Here is a 15,645-nt window from a genome sequence, read left to right as displayed (position 1 = left end):
TTCAATTCTTCCGATTAAAATGTGACCTCTTCGGGCCAAACAGTTTGAAATGATCAGCAGTGACAAAACATACTGTCTCTAAGAATACGGTCACATGGTCACATCCAGAGCCACTCGGGCCTGTAAAGCAAGAAATGTGTGTTTTGGACACTCCAGCCACCCCGCAGGTGGCTCTGCCGTTGGAGACTGGGTCCCGGGTAGGAGGGGGTGCAGGCCCGTGAGCGCCACCTGAAACCTTTTCATCCAGTAACTCCAGCTGCCTGCTTGTGGATTTACAGGAGTGAAGCGAGCGACATGGGAAGCGGACTTCAATTCTGAAACTCTAGACCCCAGCAAAGGCTCTTTTCTAACTAGACCTCAGGAAAGCCACTTGGCCGTCTATCTCTCTGAAGCTCTCCTCATCTGCAGAGACAATGGATCTCAAAGTCCCAGAATTTGAGGACAGCCCCTTGCACTTATAAGCAAAAAGGGAGAGACTTGGGAGGGACACCTGGTGAGAGAAACAAAAGGTCACCACCGAGCACCCCAGAAAATAACCTAGCCAGGCAGAGGTTCCCCAGAGTCTTCCCAGAAGAGAGACGGAACAGCTCCCCTAACCCCAGGAAGGAGCTGGGTGAAGGGCGAGAGGGGCCCAGACAAGAGAGAAGGCAGGGGTCTGTCTTAATTCGCTAATCTCTTGATTAAATGAGACGGTCCCGCTTGGCAGCATTTTGCTCACTTCCTTAGTACAAAGTTCATAAACTGGAGTCCATGCTCCAGGAGTCTCCTTAATAAAACGCAAAGCTTTTGTTTGTGCAGGCATTTTTCTAGAAAGTGGCTCAACACCTTCCCATCAAGATTTCTAATGGGTCCATAACTCCCAAAACTGCTAAGAACAAACTCGTGGTGATTTAGAGGAAAAAGAAAAAAGAAAGTAAAGAGAATAGCTTGAGAGAAAGAGTGAGTCACAAAACATCAAATACACTAGAAATCATCTAATCCAGCTCCCCTTCCTTCAAAGGAGGAAAAACTGAGGCCCAGGCCCCCAGACACCCCAGCAGGGTCTGGTTTCACTCACTTGGAGGCAAAAAACCATGGTTACAAGTGAGAACCTCAGCACATGGACAGCTCACCTCCCCACCCCCGCCCCAAGGTTAGAACCCTGCATTCAAAGCCTATGATTCTCTTACAGCGTGATCCATAACGATTTACTGAACACTAACCAATTAATTCCACCAAATGCAGAGCCAGGAAACATTTATAGGCGCAGTCACATGTCGATGACTTCCTCTTCCTTGATTTTTAGGTAATAATTCTCTTTACTACGGGCCAAGTCCTATCTGAAGCTAATCTGCATCTCTGCAAATCAGCCAGGGGCCAGGCTTCTCAGGCGGAGGTGATAAGAGGCTGCCCTGGGCCCACCCCACGTGGACTCCAGGAAGGGTCTGGAGGTGGTACAGGTGCAGAACACTTGCCTTCCCCAGGCCTCTCAGGGCGCCTGGTCTTTTGCCCTGGATGCCAGGAAGACCAAAACCATGAAAGCCATCTCTCCTTCTAGCCTCAGTCTTGCTGATGCCTGTGTGTGCATGTGTGCAGTCACCCAGTCGTGTCCTACTCTTTGAGACCCCATGGACTGTTGCCCGCCAGGCTTCTCTGTCCATGAGATTCTCCAGGCAAGAATACTGGAGTGGCTTACCATTCCCTTGTCCATGGGGTTCCCCACCCAGGGATCGAACACTGCGGACCTCCAGCACTGCAGGCAGATTCTTTACCATCTGAGCCACCGGGAAAGCCCACTGAAATGCCTAAGCTCCTCCAATGCAGGTGGGAACCTGACATAATCCAAAAGAACTGTCTCCAAAAAGTCTGGCTCCTAATCTGGGTTTCAAAAAAAGTGTTACATCCCTCATAAATTTGGGGGGTGAGGGTAGCTGAAAACTCTAGAAAATTCCGTTTCTAACTTCCATTCACGCTCTGAGCAAGGAGCACACCTCACCTTAAGAGAGCCTGCCCTTTGCCCTGCAGCTCAAATTACACCACAGAGCTCTTTCAGCTGTGACCCCTTAGCAGACTTTCTTGCTAGGAACGACTGGAATACGATGGAAGCAAAATACCTCCAGCCGCACTCATACATCTTAACTGTCATCAATCAGAATTTTAAACTCCTGTCCGCCCCGCTTCACACTCTAACCCAACTCGCGCGGCTGCTCGGGGCGGGGGGCAGTTTCACTGCCAGAACTCCAGCCCTGTTTCAAGACCAGGATTTGAGCGGGAAAAGGAGCAAGTCTTATGATAATGGGTCAATATTCCCCCTCTCTGTATGAGCCATTCTAAAGTTTTCCAAAATAAAACCAAATTTTAAGAAAAACGGGGTTATTTTAAAGCACCAGCCAATCTCTAAAAGCAGCCGCACCTGGACGGTCAGTTTGTATTCGGGAGAAAACAGGCCCGAGAGCACGGGCGCCGCCTCGCCGCCAGGTGCCATCCGCGCCCCGCGCCCGCCATCCACCTGCGCCGCCGGCCACGCTCCAGACCTCTGGCCTCCCGGGCCGCCGTCCGCGCCCCGCGCCCGCCACCCACTTGCGCCGCCGGCCGCTCTCCCGCGACTCCCGGCCGCCCGCTGCCGTCGATGCCCTGGGCCCCGCTCCCGAACCCCGGCCCCCGTGCCCGCCGCCCGCCCACGACCCCCGGCCGCCGGCCGCACCCCCAGCCCGCCAGCGCCGTCCGCGCCCCGGGCCCCCAGCAAGCAGCCCACCTGCGCCGCGGGCCGCACCCCCAGGCCGGAGCCCGCCAGCGGCGCCGACCCCGTCCGCGCCCCGGGTCCCCCTGCACGCAGCCCACCTGCGCCACGGGCTGCCGCCGCCGCGCGTTCCCACGTTTGCCGCGGAGCTCCGGAGATGCGCTTCTGCTCGCGCGGCGCCCGCGCAGATTTAAGGCCGGGGGCGGGCCCGGCGCGCGGAGCGACGGCCGCGACGGCCAACGGGCGCTGGAGGGCGGGACGGGCCGCCCCCGGGGCGCAGCGCGCCGGGCCCGCCTTCTTCGAAGCGCTCGGCTTTCCGAGAAATCACTTTGCGCGGAGGCGTCGGCGTGCCGTAGTCCTGTCGTCTTCCGCGGTTCGCTCCGGGGGTCCCGGGAGCGTCCGCAGAAATTCCCGAGGGCCGCGGGGGCGTCCGCCGGGCCAGGTCAAGGTCAGGGCGGGTGGTGGGTACCGGATGGCGGAAGTCAAGCCAGTTAGGACAGAGGCGGGAAGTCAGTTGGCGGAGGTCAGGGCTGTGGGGGGATGGAGGGAGGGTGTCAAATGGCGAGGTCGAGGCCGAAGTGGAGGTCAGATAGAGCCGGTCAAGGCTAGGGTGGCGGGGGTCCAGAGGTCAGTGCTGCAGACGGCCAGTGGCCCCCCAGAGCCCCCGCCCTGGCCGGGTTATCTCAGCAAGTGTGGCCAGAGCGTCTGGGGCTGCGTGGGAGGATCGCCCCCATCCTGACGAAGCCCCTCAGAATGTGTCCAGACAGTCATGACCGTCCACCTGAGATATGGTTGAGGAAAGAACCAGCGACTTACAGATCCGGTCCTAGAGAACCAGTCTCTCGCAATTCACTGGAGGTGTCAGAAAAGGGGAAAAAAAAAAAAATAGCCAGCTGAAGGCATGTCTGAAACCACTGCCTCTGAACATCGGAAGTAAAAGCGGCAGTGTCTAGTTGTTAATGCTACAATGTACGATTAGGGAAATTTTCATCATAAATTCTTTTCCCCAGAAAAGATCGGTCGAGAAGGATCCCTTGCATGTCTCTCCTGCGTGTCAGCTAGCACTTATTGTAAATATGGCGGGGGGCGGGAGGGAGGGGGGAACCGAAGTAAGAAAGTTCTGGAAACAAAAGGAAAAAAAAGAGGTATTTTTCCGTGTTCTGTCCTGGGGTAGCCTTAGAATAGAGAAAATGAGCTTTTCATTGACTTTTGCACCTCATTGACCAGTGATACACAAGCAGCAGTGTTCACTGGGCTATTTTATTCATTAGGCTTTTCAAGAACCTATGAAAAGATTTGGGACTGAAAAAAATTTTATTAGCCCCAAAATGCAAGAAAAAAAATACACTGCAAATTTGAAGTGAATAAATGTTCAAAGAAAGATTCCCAAAATATAACGTCAACTTCATAATTTATCTGTTGATAAACATGTCATTATTATTTGAAAACCACGTGTAAGAATTTCCTAACACCATGATTCCCAGGAAGTCACAGCAATCATAAATTAAGTGAGTTCCCCATTGCCAAACAATTTCCAGTGAAAACTATTTTAAAGCTTCAATTGTTTAACACTATTTAATGTGGGAGTATTTTAATATGTTTGTTATGATGTGGGATGAGTGTCCAGAACTCAGAGCGCCTAGGACTTTAGAAGTTCTTACAGCACCCTGTATGTGTGTTTATACTCACATCTTTTCACAAATGTGTCCCTTAAGCCTACCCAGGCTTACTTACCTATAAATGCTGTTCACTGCACAATGACGTGTGATCAAATTTCAGCTGAACACTGCACTTAAGTAAAAAGAGTGACAAATATAGAGAAGTTGGTGGAAGGGTCCCAGCCTATATAATTGGCAGTAGGTGTCACTATATACATGACAGGAATTGTTCACAGTGCACGGGCTTGCATCAAAGCTGCTCCCGAAACCCCGTATTTTCAGTGTGGTAATTCCTCGCTGCTAGGAACAATTGCTGGGCTTCCCTAGTGTCTCAGACGGTAAAGACTCGCCTGCAATACAGCAGATCTGGGTTCGATCTCTGGGTTGGGAAGATCTGGAGAAGGGCATGGCAACCCACTTCAGTCTTCTCGCCTGGAGAACCCCCGTTGTCAGAGGAGCCTGGCAGGCTACAGTCCATGGGGTGGCAAAGAGTCAGACACAACTGAGCAACTAAGCACCTTAGTTCTGCTCTTGTTTAATGAGCATTTATTGAGCAACTGCTATGCACTAGAGGTGGTGCCAAGGAATGAGACCCACAAAGCCTTTCTTCCCCGTAGATCACCTCCAGCGTCTCCCAGTCATGGTAAAGTTCACCCTGATCTCCATGGCAACTACCCGCCTTCCTGCCTCCATCGCTTGTCCCTGTTTATCCTACTCTCTGCTCCCCCAGCTTATGCCTTTCTGTCTACACTGGCTTCCCCGTGGCTGCCATGGCAGGTCCTGACATTCATCCTGGCATCTAAAAACTGTGCTCTTCCAACCTTCTCTCTCCCCAGCATCCAGCAGGAGCCCCTTCCGGAGACAGCAGCCTGTCACTGTGCCTAAAATGGCAGGATCTGGAGGCAAGCCCCTGTCAAGTCTGAGTTTGCTGGCTCACTCAATGTGTGGCCTTGAGCAAATGACTTGACCTTCCTAAACCTTAGTTTCCTCATCCGTGTAGTGGTATTGATGATATTACTATGTTAAATGATATGAGATTGTCTATTGGACTATTTTCCGATCTAAAGAAAGGATAGTTTCCTAGGGTTGAACCTAATCATTCCTGCCTCTAGGAATAGTGGGATCCAGTGGGCTAGGGTGGGTTGGGGAGGTTGGCCAGGAGATGAGGGAGAGAGATGGGAGCTAGGAGAGAGCGTTTCCATTTGTGAGTCCCTGCCTTCCCTGCACGTTTTCCAAGCCTGAGTGCAGGGAGGGGGTTTCAGGAGAGTTCTGAAGTGTGTTGCTGAGAGGACGGGTGTCAGTGCTCCTGAGAAAACCACAGTCACCAAGAGCAGCGTTCTGACTGCCCTAGAAATCTTCAGGACAAGGGAGGCGCTTGGCGGTGGCACCACAACCGTGCCCATGTGCCCTCTCCCACACTCAAGCCCCTGTGATTACACATCCCATCTGCACAGTCCCAGCACCTGCTCCCCACAAGGTCGGCTGATTAGCAACCTTGATTCCATCAGCAGCCGTGTTCCCCTTTGCCCTGCAAGGTGACATATTCCCAGGCCCCGAAGGTTAGGGCATGGGTGTCTCTGGGGCCACTGTTCCGCCAGCCACCCTGCCCTTAAGATCCACGTCAGGTCATCTGTTTCCTACCTTAGCCTTCAGTGACTATCATTTTAAAAACACGAGACACCACTTTCTGACATAACTTGGGACTTAGTGCATACATTTGTGAATTATTTCATTTCACTGAATGGTGCTTTAGATAAAGGGTAAAATCTCATTCTAGTTCAGTATCCCTGCTTAGCACAGCACTGAATGAGGGGCACCTTAAGTAGCAAGGGTAAGTTCATTGCAGGATCTCAGGGGAGCAACGGGAAAGGAGCGAGAAGCATAGCCATAGTCTCTGTGCTCCTGGACGTGAGCTGGGGGTCTCCAAGAACACGTCCAGGATCAGTGATTCACTGGAAGGAGGTGGGCACTCAGCCCAGAGCCGTCATCACAGCTGACCTATTACAGCAAGAGGATGCAGAGCAAGGTCAGGCCAGGGGCCGGGAGGTGGGTGGTGAAGTCCCGGGGACCAGCCTCCAGTGTTCCCTCCAGTGGAGGCGCACAGGACGCGCTCAGCTCCCCCAGCAGCGAGCCCAGGCGGCACGTGAGCAGTGCTGTCCAGCAGGGACTAACAAGACACTAACAATAAAAGATGACTCTAATGAAATTGATCCACTTCAACATATCATGTTAACTCTAAGTTGAATTTTCTGCTTAAGAACACAGTGACACAACGCAATGATGGCCTTCCTCCGATGGCCTTCCTCCAAGAAGTGAAGTGAAGTCGCTCAGTCGTATCCAACTCTTTGCGACCCCATGGACTGTAGCCTATCAGGCTCCTCCATCCATGGGATTTTCCAGGCAAGAGTGCTGGAGTGGACTGCCATTTCTTTCTCCAGGGGATCTTCCCGACCCAGGAATCGAACCCGGGTCTCCCGCATTGCAGGCAGACACTTAACCGTCTGAGCCACCAGGGAAGCCCTTCCTCCAAGAAGGGTGGCACCAAATCAGACAAATGATCACTCACTACGAGAGATGGCATTAGTGCTGGAACTGTGAACGGGCAGATCAAAGGACACCGGACGGGCAGGTCCAAGACACAGGAAGTGTGAGAGGTCCATCAGGCAACAGATAAGAGAGGCTTTGGTAAATATCCATGTGATGGTGTCAGGGCAGCTGATAGGTTGGGAATTCAGAGCAGATGAAACAGGATGTCTGCAGAGAAATAAGCTCACAGTCAAGAAAAGAGTTGGGCAAAGATTTCTAAACAGGACAGAGAAGGTACTGACCAGAAAAGAATAGCTAGATAGATTGGACTTCATTATGCTTAAGAGCTTGTGTTCAATGAAAGACAGCATGCAGATAGCAGAGGCAAGCCAAGGCCGGGAGGAAAAGACGCTAATATTTCCATCAAAAGCTTATACCCAGACATACAAAGAAATGCTAAGAATCAATAAGAAGAAAGTTTCCATCCTGAATTCTCAGGCAGAGGCTGTTTATGGCATGGATCTTTGCATATGATTTAACTTAGAAAACGCAACAGGGACCGTGGCTGTTACAGGATTGCACTTTGGTCAGTTGTATTTGAATAGCTGCAGTGTTTAATTATCCACTTGGTCATTATGGAAGAATTCTCAGCTGTGATTGGTGGCTGCGCCAGAATAGTATATTGCCTGTACACTTCTCTCTCCAGTGGATTTCTAATGGACCAAGTTTTCATAGTTTTGAGCCTGGGCAAGCGCTTACGCTTTTTAAAAGAGATGTGATTGAACTGCACAAAGTTGATCTGTTTTGAGAGATCCTTAATGTCCTTGAAGTGGTTTTTGTGGGTATAAAACAAATGGTAAATTTGAATTGGTCCCTCTTGTAAGAGTTTTGAAATCAAGTCTGCTGAACGAAGTTATGCCCTTGCTCTAATTTTATATACTTCTATCAATCAGTATTGTGATACCTGAATTTATAAAGAAAATAGATTGAATAGCCACTACACTAACCAAATAGCCAAGAAGCACATGAAAATATGATCAAAAAGATTAGTCAGGAAAACGCAAATTAAAAATAACAAGATATCACTAAGTACTACCAAAATGGCTAAAATTTAAAAGATTAGAGCATTCCTACACAGGTGGTGGCTAGTGGTAAAGAATCCACCCGCCAGTGCGGGAGCCCTAAGAGACAATGGTTTGATCCCTGAGTCAGAAAGATCCCTTGGAGGGCATGGCAACCCACTCCAGTATTCTTGCCTGGAGAATTCCATGGACAGAGGAGCCTGACGGGCTACAGTCCATGAGGTTGCAAAGAGTTGGACACGACTGCAGTGACTTAGCATGCACGCACACTGCTGGTGGGAATGAAAACTTATACAGTCACTTTGGAAAATGTCTATCCTAAGCCCAAGAGGAAGGAGGACGTGAGGTAAGCTAAAGACACCTACATGGAACTTAATTTTAGCTTTATTCCTAGTAAGTCCAAATAGCAATCAGCTGGAGACCAGGTAAGCCGACCGTGGTATATTCTACAAAGAAAGGCTACATAACAATTAGAACAAAGCATTGATCACGACACTCAGCAGCAAAGATGAAACTCACAGACATTATGCCGGGTGCAAGAAGCCAGGGCAAAAAATACTGGATACAAATTCAAAATCAGGCAAAACTAAGATGACAGAGGTCAGACAGGTCACTTCTGGGCAGGAGAGGAGGGTTGAGGGAATTGACTGGGATGAACCACCAGGGAGCCTTTCCGGGGGCTGGAACATTCCACATGTTGCTCTGGGGGTGGGGGCGGTGCACACATGGGAAATTCACCCCACTGTACAACTATGGTTTGTACAAAACACGAACACACTGGCAACTGACAACTTTAAGGCAAATGACGAAGATGTTGACTCGAGTGAAGATTCCTGATACACCTTCACTAGGTCAGGAGCCAGGCCCCAATTCCACACAGGGGCAGCCCTGGGCCCCCAGGTGCTAGAAGGCACATGATTCATCCAGGAAAACCAAGGAGTACTTGAAAGCTGGCAGTTTATCCTGGCAGATAAGAAAAAGATTCGTTTGTTAGTTTATCCAACGTAGAAAAAAGGCTACTGTGTATTGGGCAATTAAACATACAGGGGGGGTGTGTGTGCGCGCACGCGCGTGCACATGTGCCCATCCGTATATGTGTATGTGCACAAATGGTCCGATTTTTCATACAAGAGGCTATTCTCCAGTAAAAGTGGGATTTCTTCACGGTGGAGAATCAGAGCTGACTGAAGTGCCTTGGAAAGTGAAATACTCAGAAACTGGGTAAAACCTGCCTCCTCTGAAGATGAGACTCCCACTTGCTTAGGTGTAGTTTCTCGTTTAACTGAATCAGTCGCTTTTTTTGTTCAAGGTGGATTTATGGTAATTCATAGTTGCTAGGGTTTCCCTGATAGCTCAGTTGGTAAAGAATTTGCCTGCAATGCAGGAGACCCCGGTTTGATTCCTGGGTAGGGAAGATCCGCTGGAGAAGGGATAGGCTACCCTCTCCAGTATTCTTGGGCTTCCCTGGTGGCTTAGCCGGTAAAGCATCCGCCTGCAATGTCAGAGACCTGGGTTTGATCCCTGGGTTAGGAAGATCCCCTGGAGAATGGAAAGGCGACCCACTCCAGTATTCTGGCCTGGAGAATTCCTTGGTCACAAAGAGTCAGACACGACTGAGTGACTTTCACATTCACTTTATAGCTGCTAATACTGCCCCGATCTATTTCTTTACTCTGAAAGCATAATCTGAGATAAGTCTATGTTTGTTTATATCTTTAAATTCATTACTTTAAAAGGCACTGCGCATTCATTTATTGGATGCTTATCAAATTCCTGCTATGTGTTATGTATCTAATTCATAACCAAACTCCAAGGTGGGAGGGGGGTCAAAGCATATACAACTGTAATGTAAAAAGAAAGAATTATGTTACGTCTTTGATAACTTTTTTGCCTCTCAAATGTAAATTTTATTCACATTAATTACTAGCAAAAGAGATTGAAACCGTCTTGGAAAATAACAGCTCTTCAAAGTAAAAAGATATTAAGCGTAAGGAGTTTAAGCAAGTTCCAGGAGATGGTGAAGGACATGGAAGCCTGGCGTGCTGCAGTCCATGGGCTCACAAAGAGACGGACATGACTGAACGACTGAACAACAAAGCATAGTTCAAAAGTATCCATTGTTGTTTAGTCTCTCAGTTGTGTCTGACTCTGAAATCCCATGGACTGTAGCCCACCAGAATCTATTAATTAAATTCGGGTTATTGCCAGGAGATACTGGTTTACCAAAAATATACTTTATTTTTTTGGCTGCACCTTGTGAAATCTTAGTTCCCCAACCAGGAATTCAACCCAGGCCCTTGACAGTGAAAGTATGGAGTCCTAGCCACTGGACTGTAGGGAATTCTCAGATTTACCAAAAATATCAATTTTGACTTGTAGCATGTTGTTGTTGCTGTTTTAGTCACTAACTCATGTCTGACCCTTTGCAATCCCATGGACAGGAGCCTGGTGGGCTACAGACTGTATGTAGCCCATGATTAAAGCACAGCTTATTATTATTAAATTGTTGTGCTATTTTTACACTCTGTAGCCCACCAGGCTCTTCTGTCCATGGAATTCTCCAGGCAAGAATACTAGAGTGGGTAGCCATTTCCTCCTTCATGGAATCTTCCCGACCCAGGGATTGAACTCACATTTCCTGCATTGACAGGCGGATTCTTTACTGTTGAGCCTCCAGAAAAGCCCGACTTGCAGCATATATGAGTGTTTTTCAATTTTAATCTGCATACGTAACATGGGGCACTTAGTACATTTGGGGTAAATGTGTAATTGTTAGTCGCTCAGTCATGTCCAACTTTGCAACCCCATGGACTGTAGCCCACCAGGCTCCTCAGTCCATGGGTATCTCCAGGCAAGAACACTGATGTGGGTCGCCATGCCCTCCTCCAGGGGATCTTCCCAACCCAGGGATCGAATCCACGACTCTTACGTCTTCTGCATTGGCAGGCGAGTTCTTTATCACTAGCCCCACCTGAGAAGCCAAATAATCCAGATGAGCTTACCCATCTCCATCTCCATCTCCAGGTTACCCTCCCACACACGTAACAAACAGATCTCCAATAAATGCCTGGCTTAGCCACAGAGGAAAAAAACAGCATAAAAACAATGATTTACCTCAAAACAAGAATCACAAATTCTAAGAAACTTTTAAAATAGTGCACTAGAACTCTATCCTATGCTGTTTCCAAGGGATGAGACTGAAGACTGTAATGGGCTTTATTTGTAAACAGTCTTAACTTCAGACTTATGTGCCACGTGTGGCATTTCAGGCTTATGTGGCACGTGGCAATTGTGTGTCGGTGGGCAGAATTCCTCCCGTGTTCCCTCAGTCCACTTGATACTGAGCTGTGCTTTAGTCATCTTTCTAAAAATGGCACAAAGTGCCTGGAGAGGTGGGGACCCCCCCCTCCCTGGAAGCATGAAAGGCCAAGTGCTTGGTCACCTGTGAGCGATTTCTGCAGAACATGTTCCTGGGTTACTCGGGAGAGTGCACTGCTTAGCCCACAACGTCCAGTCCCTTTAAGATTCTGTGGTTCCAGTTCCACCTCTCTGTCACCTGCTGGGTCTTTGGTAAATAACTCCTGAACAGAGGCACTTAAACTCATCCCAGGCTGTGATTTCTTTCCCTGTCATCACATGGTCAGCTGTGACGTTCCCATAACCCGCTATGGAGGAAGGATGCAGCAAAGAGATCAAACGTGGCAGCGGCTCTCCAGGCCAAGGCGAGAAGCGAGACCCTTTGGTTCCTAGAACTGTGTTGCAGAACTCAGCAAAGAAGGCGAAGGGGAAGGACTAGTTAGCTGTGCGGACCTGGGTGAGACTAGCCATAGCAACGTCAACCTGCAGTTGCTTTCTCGTCTATAAAACAGTTGATCTCAAATTGTCTCATCTGGCTCTCGTAACAACCTGGAGGCCGGACACATATGACTGACCCCATTTGACAGATGGGGAAACCAAGGCCCGGGGAAGCTGAAGCCTCTCAACATCAAGCCTGAGCTTCCTTCCAGGCTTCCAAGCTGCTCTGCTCAGGGGATGGAGGTGCAGCTGAAGCAGAGGGGTGCAAGTTACACCTGTCTCCTCCTCTGGAAAGTTAAAGGGCTGAGCTAGACAGGTGCTTTTGTTTCTTTTAGACCTAAACGCCTCACTTCTCCAGGCAGGGTTGTGCCAAACCAGAAAACGAAACAACTGGGAAGCCTTGGTGGGAGAGGCACTGGGGAGAGGACGCCAACAGTCAAAATTTCTTTACAAGTTAGTCATTTCCTCCCGGACATCCTTCTTGTTCTGACCTCTTCATCTCTACCTCTGTCACCCACTCATGCCAATAAATGCGTCATCACCTGCAAATCCAGCTAGAGATGTGTACAAATAGCACTTCCTTTGTGTCCTGCTCCCAGGACAAGGATAAAAGTCATATTCATATGAGGGTCAGTTTGCATGAGGGTCACGTATGTTCACATCAAGCCTTGGAGGTATTCAGTTCTCTTTCCTCAGTCAGCTCCAGTTCTTTGGGGTGCCCTTAGGGCCGCCAAGAATTTGGGACCCTCCTTTTGTAGAGTAATAGCCGGAGACTCTCTTTCAGATTTGTCTGTTTCATCCCAAGATGCAGGATTCCAGATGCTGCTTCCAACCCCTGAAAACCCCCACAGTGAACAGGCAGAGTTACTCTTGCAAGCTACCCAAGTCAGACTTCTTTTCCCTAAAGACTATTCTTATGCTGTTATTTCCTCGTTTGTTGCTTCCATTATATTATTGTTTCTACACTTAAATTTCCCTGAACGATACTATGGTGTGAATGTTTGTGTCCTCCCGAAATCCATATGTTAAAATCTAGTGCCCAGTGCAATGCTTTTAGGAGGTGGGGCCTTTGAGAGGTGATTAGGCAAGAGAGTGGAGCCCTTATGAATGGGATTGGTGCCCTCCTACAAGGCAGACCATTTGCCCTCTCCACTATGTGGAGGTCACAGCTAGAAGGCACTGTCTACAAATGAGAAATCACCCTGTTACTGGATGTTACAAAAGAAAACGTGACCGAATAGAGACTATGCCATGTTCATGGGTTAGAAAATACATACCGTAGGCAAAAGGCAAGGCAAGCTGGAAGGACAATATGGAGGACTTACCCTCCCAGATGTCCAGTCTTATCATAAATGTGTTGGAACTAAGAGAATATGATAGTGACACAGGTTAGAGCCTGAAACTAGTGAATCCACAGGATCAATCCAGTAACTGTCTCCCTGTATATATGACTCGATATGTGATAAAGGGAGCCTTAGAAATCAATGGAGAAGGATGGAAAAAGAAAATGAAAGTGTCAGTTGCTCAGTCATGTCCGACTCTTTGCAACCCACCAGGCTCCTCTGTCCATGGGATTCTCCAGGCAAGCATACTGGAATGGATTACCATTCCCTTCTCCAGGGGATTTTCCCGACCCAGGGACAAAACCTGGGTCTCCCACATTGCAGGTAGATTCTTCACTATCTGAGCCAGCAGGGAAGCTCAATGAAAGGCAGGCTTACTAATAAATGGTGGAAGGACACTGACTATCCATAGGGAAATAAAAGAAAACTAGTTTTCATGTTGCACAACAAATATCCAACAAAATTCAGGCAGGTTAAAAGTCTAATTATAAAAGGCAACCTATAAAAACCCTTAGAAGAAGATATACGGAAATAACTTCATAGCCTCAGAGTAGGGAGGATTTTTCAGACCAGACACAAAGAAGCACAAACCATACAGGAAATAAATAATATATTTAGGTTTTCTACACCACCAACAAAGAAAAAGTGAATAAGACCACAGCCTGGAAGATATGTGCAACAAAGAATACAGAGACTTTTAGCCAGAAAGTATAAGAATTCCGACGAAACGGTGGCGGGGTGGGGAGGGGAGCAAGCAAACACTAAAAGAAAAATATTCAAAAGCTATAAGTAAAATATAGAATTACCATGTGACTCAGCAATTCCACTCATCAGTGTATATTCCACTCCTAGGCATGACCCAGCAATTCCACTCCTAGAAATGAAAACATACGTCCATACAAAACTTTATACACAAAAGTTCATAGCAGCCATCACTTGTAATAACCAGAAAAGTAGAAACAAACTAAATACCCCTTACCTGCTTGCTAAACAAAACGTGGCACATCCTTACAATGGACTATTATTGAATCTTGAAAGCATCATGCTGAGTAAAAGAATCAGCTGCAGAGGACCACATACTATACGATTCCATTTCTATGACAACTCCAGAATGAACCAATCTATAGACAGGAAGTGGACTGGCGGTTGGCAGGCGAGTTTGGAGGAGCGAGGGTAAGGGTTTCCTTTTACTCATGCTGTAAACTGATTGAGGTGATGTTTGCACAGTTCTGTGAATATGCTAAAAGCCACTGAATTGCACACTTTAAATGGGTGAATCGTATCTCAAAAAAGCTGCTCTTGGGGATCCCAGGTGTCTCAGTGGTAAAGAATCCGCTAGTCAGTGCAGGAGTTGCAGGAGATGGGGGTTAGGTTCCTGGGTGAGGAAGATCCCCTGGAGGACCAAATGGCAACCTACCGCAGTACTCTTGCCGGGATAATCAGAGGCGCGAGCCACACAGGCTACAGTCCATGGGGTCACAGAGAGCTGGACACAACTGATGCAACTGAGCACGCGTGCACACAAAGCTATTCTTGAATATTTCTTATCTAAATGGATAATTCACAGAAGAGAAAAATCCAATGAACACTTGAAAGATGGTCACCTGCAGCACTAATGAGGAAAAGGCAAGTGAAACAATGAGGCAGAATTTCGTGCTCATCGTACCAGCAAAAATCTCAAAGACTAGCAGTGCCAAGCATGGGCAAGAGAGTAGAGAAGCAGGGAGCTTCAAACACGCTGCTGGAGGGAAGTTGATGTCCCCTCATCAAAAAACTCTGGGGATGTCGAAAAAGGGTGAAGATGCTCACACTCTCCAAGTCAACAATCCCACTTGCAGACAGAGACCCTGGAGAGAGCCTCACGTGGAAGTTCCAGAAGACACAGCAAAAGGATCTGCGGCAAAGTCTGCTACCCTGAAATGTGGGGACACAGAAGTCAGTTCAGCGGTGGGCAGGTAAGCTGTGGCATGGGAATATGGGAGAGTACGGCACCACAGGTCCCGTGGCAAACCTCACAAATATGATCTTGAATCAAAAAGTTGCAGACTAAGCATGCACACTATCATGTCATTTATATAAAGTGTGAAAGTATGCACAGCAGAACTATGTGTCGTGTATGGAACCGTACATACATGACAATAAGATTAATCTCCTCTAAATTCATGTGAGTTGCTCCCTCTGAGAGGGAAGAAGTAAGAGGAGCTCCTGAGTGTCCAGCCAGGGCAGGCTGGATCTATTACGGTTTGTGCAATAGAAACAGGCTGGTGTGGGTATCATCTCATGTGAAGACGAGTCAAATTGGAGGTGGGTGATTACTGAGTTGTTCTCTACTATATCTTTCGAATCTTCAACATTTTTGAGAAAAAGCATTAGTATCCATTGCCGTCCTAAAGGAAATCAGTCCTGAATATTCATTGGAAGGACTGATGCTGAAACTCTAATATTTTGGCCACCTGATGCAAAGAACTGACTCATTTGAAAAGACCCTGATGCTGGGAAAGATTGAAGGTGGGAGGAGAAGG

At 48.2% G+C, this 15,645-nt stretch overlaps 1 protein-coding gene and 1 long non-coding RNA gene across 8 annotated transcripts in view; one reads left to right on the top strand and one right to left on the bottom strand.

Annotated features, from left to right (window-relative positions):
• The window catches only part of IRF8 (interferon regulatory factor 8), a 48,993-nt gene that overhangs the window by 18,541 nt on the left and 14,807 nt on the right, over nucleotides 1-15,645 (bottom strand). The window contains exons 2-3 of one of the 7 annotated variants that reach the window (XM_069552616.1): nucleotides 14,103-14,244; nucleotides 13,930-13,997 (exon numbers count right to left, since the gene is read on the bottom strand). The exons of 1 other annotated variant lie outside the window; for it this stretch is intronic. The gene's annotated coding sequence lies outside the window, so the exon portion shown is untranslated. Of the gene's footprint in view, nucleotides 1-2,734; nucleotides 3,250-13,929; nucleotides 13,998-14,102; nucleotides 14,245-15,645 lie in introns of those variants that run through there. 5 more of the 7 variants (XM_069552611.1, XM_069552613.1, XM_069552612.1 and 2 more) reach the window with 5 other exon arrangements.
• On the top strand, nucleotides 3,030-12,333 carry LOC138419718 (uncharacterized). Its single transcript, XR_011249039.1, has 2 exons — nucleotides 3,030-3,167; nucleotides 11,630-12,333. It is a non-coding gene; the product is annotated as an uncharacterized lncRNA (long non-coding RNA).

The sequence above is a fragment of the Ovis canadensis genome, chromosome 14 (genome assembly GCF_042477335.2).
Source record: "Ovis canadensis isolate MfBH-ARS-UI-01 breed Bighorn chromosome 14, ARS-UI_OviCan_v2, whole genome shotgun sequence".
NCBI lineage: Eukaryota > Metazoa > Chordata > Mammalia > Artiodactyla > Bovidae > Ovis > Ovis canadensis.
The sequence above is the reverse complement of the archived record's forward strand: the minus strand, read 5'-3'. Positions and strand labels throughout refer to the sequence as shown.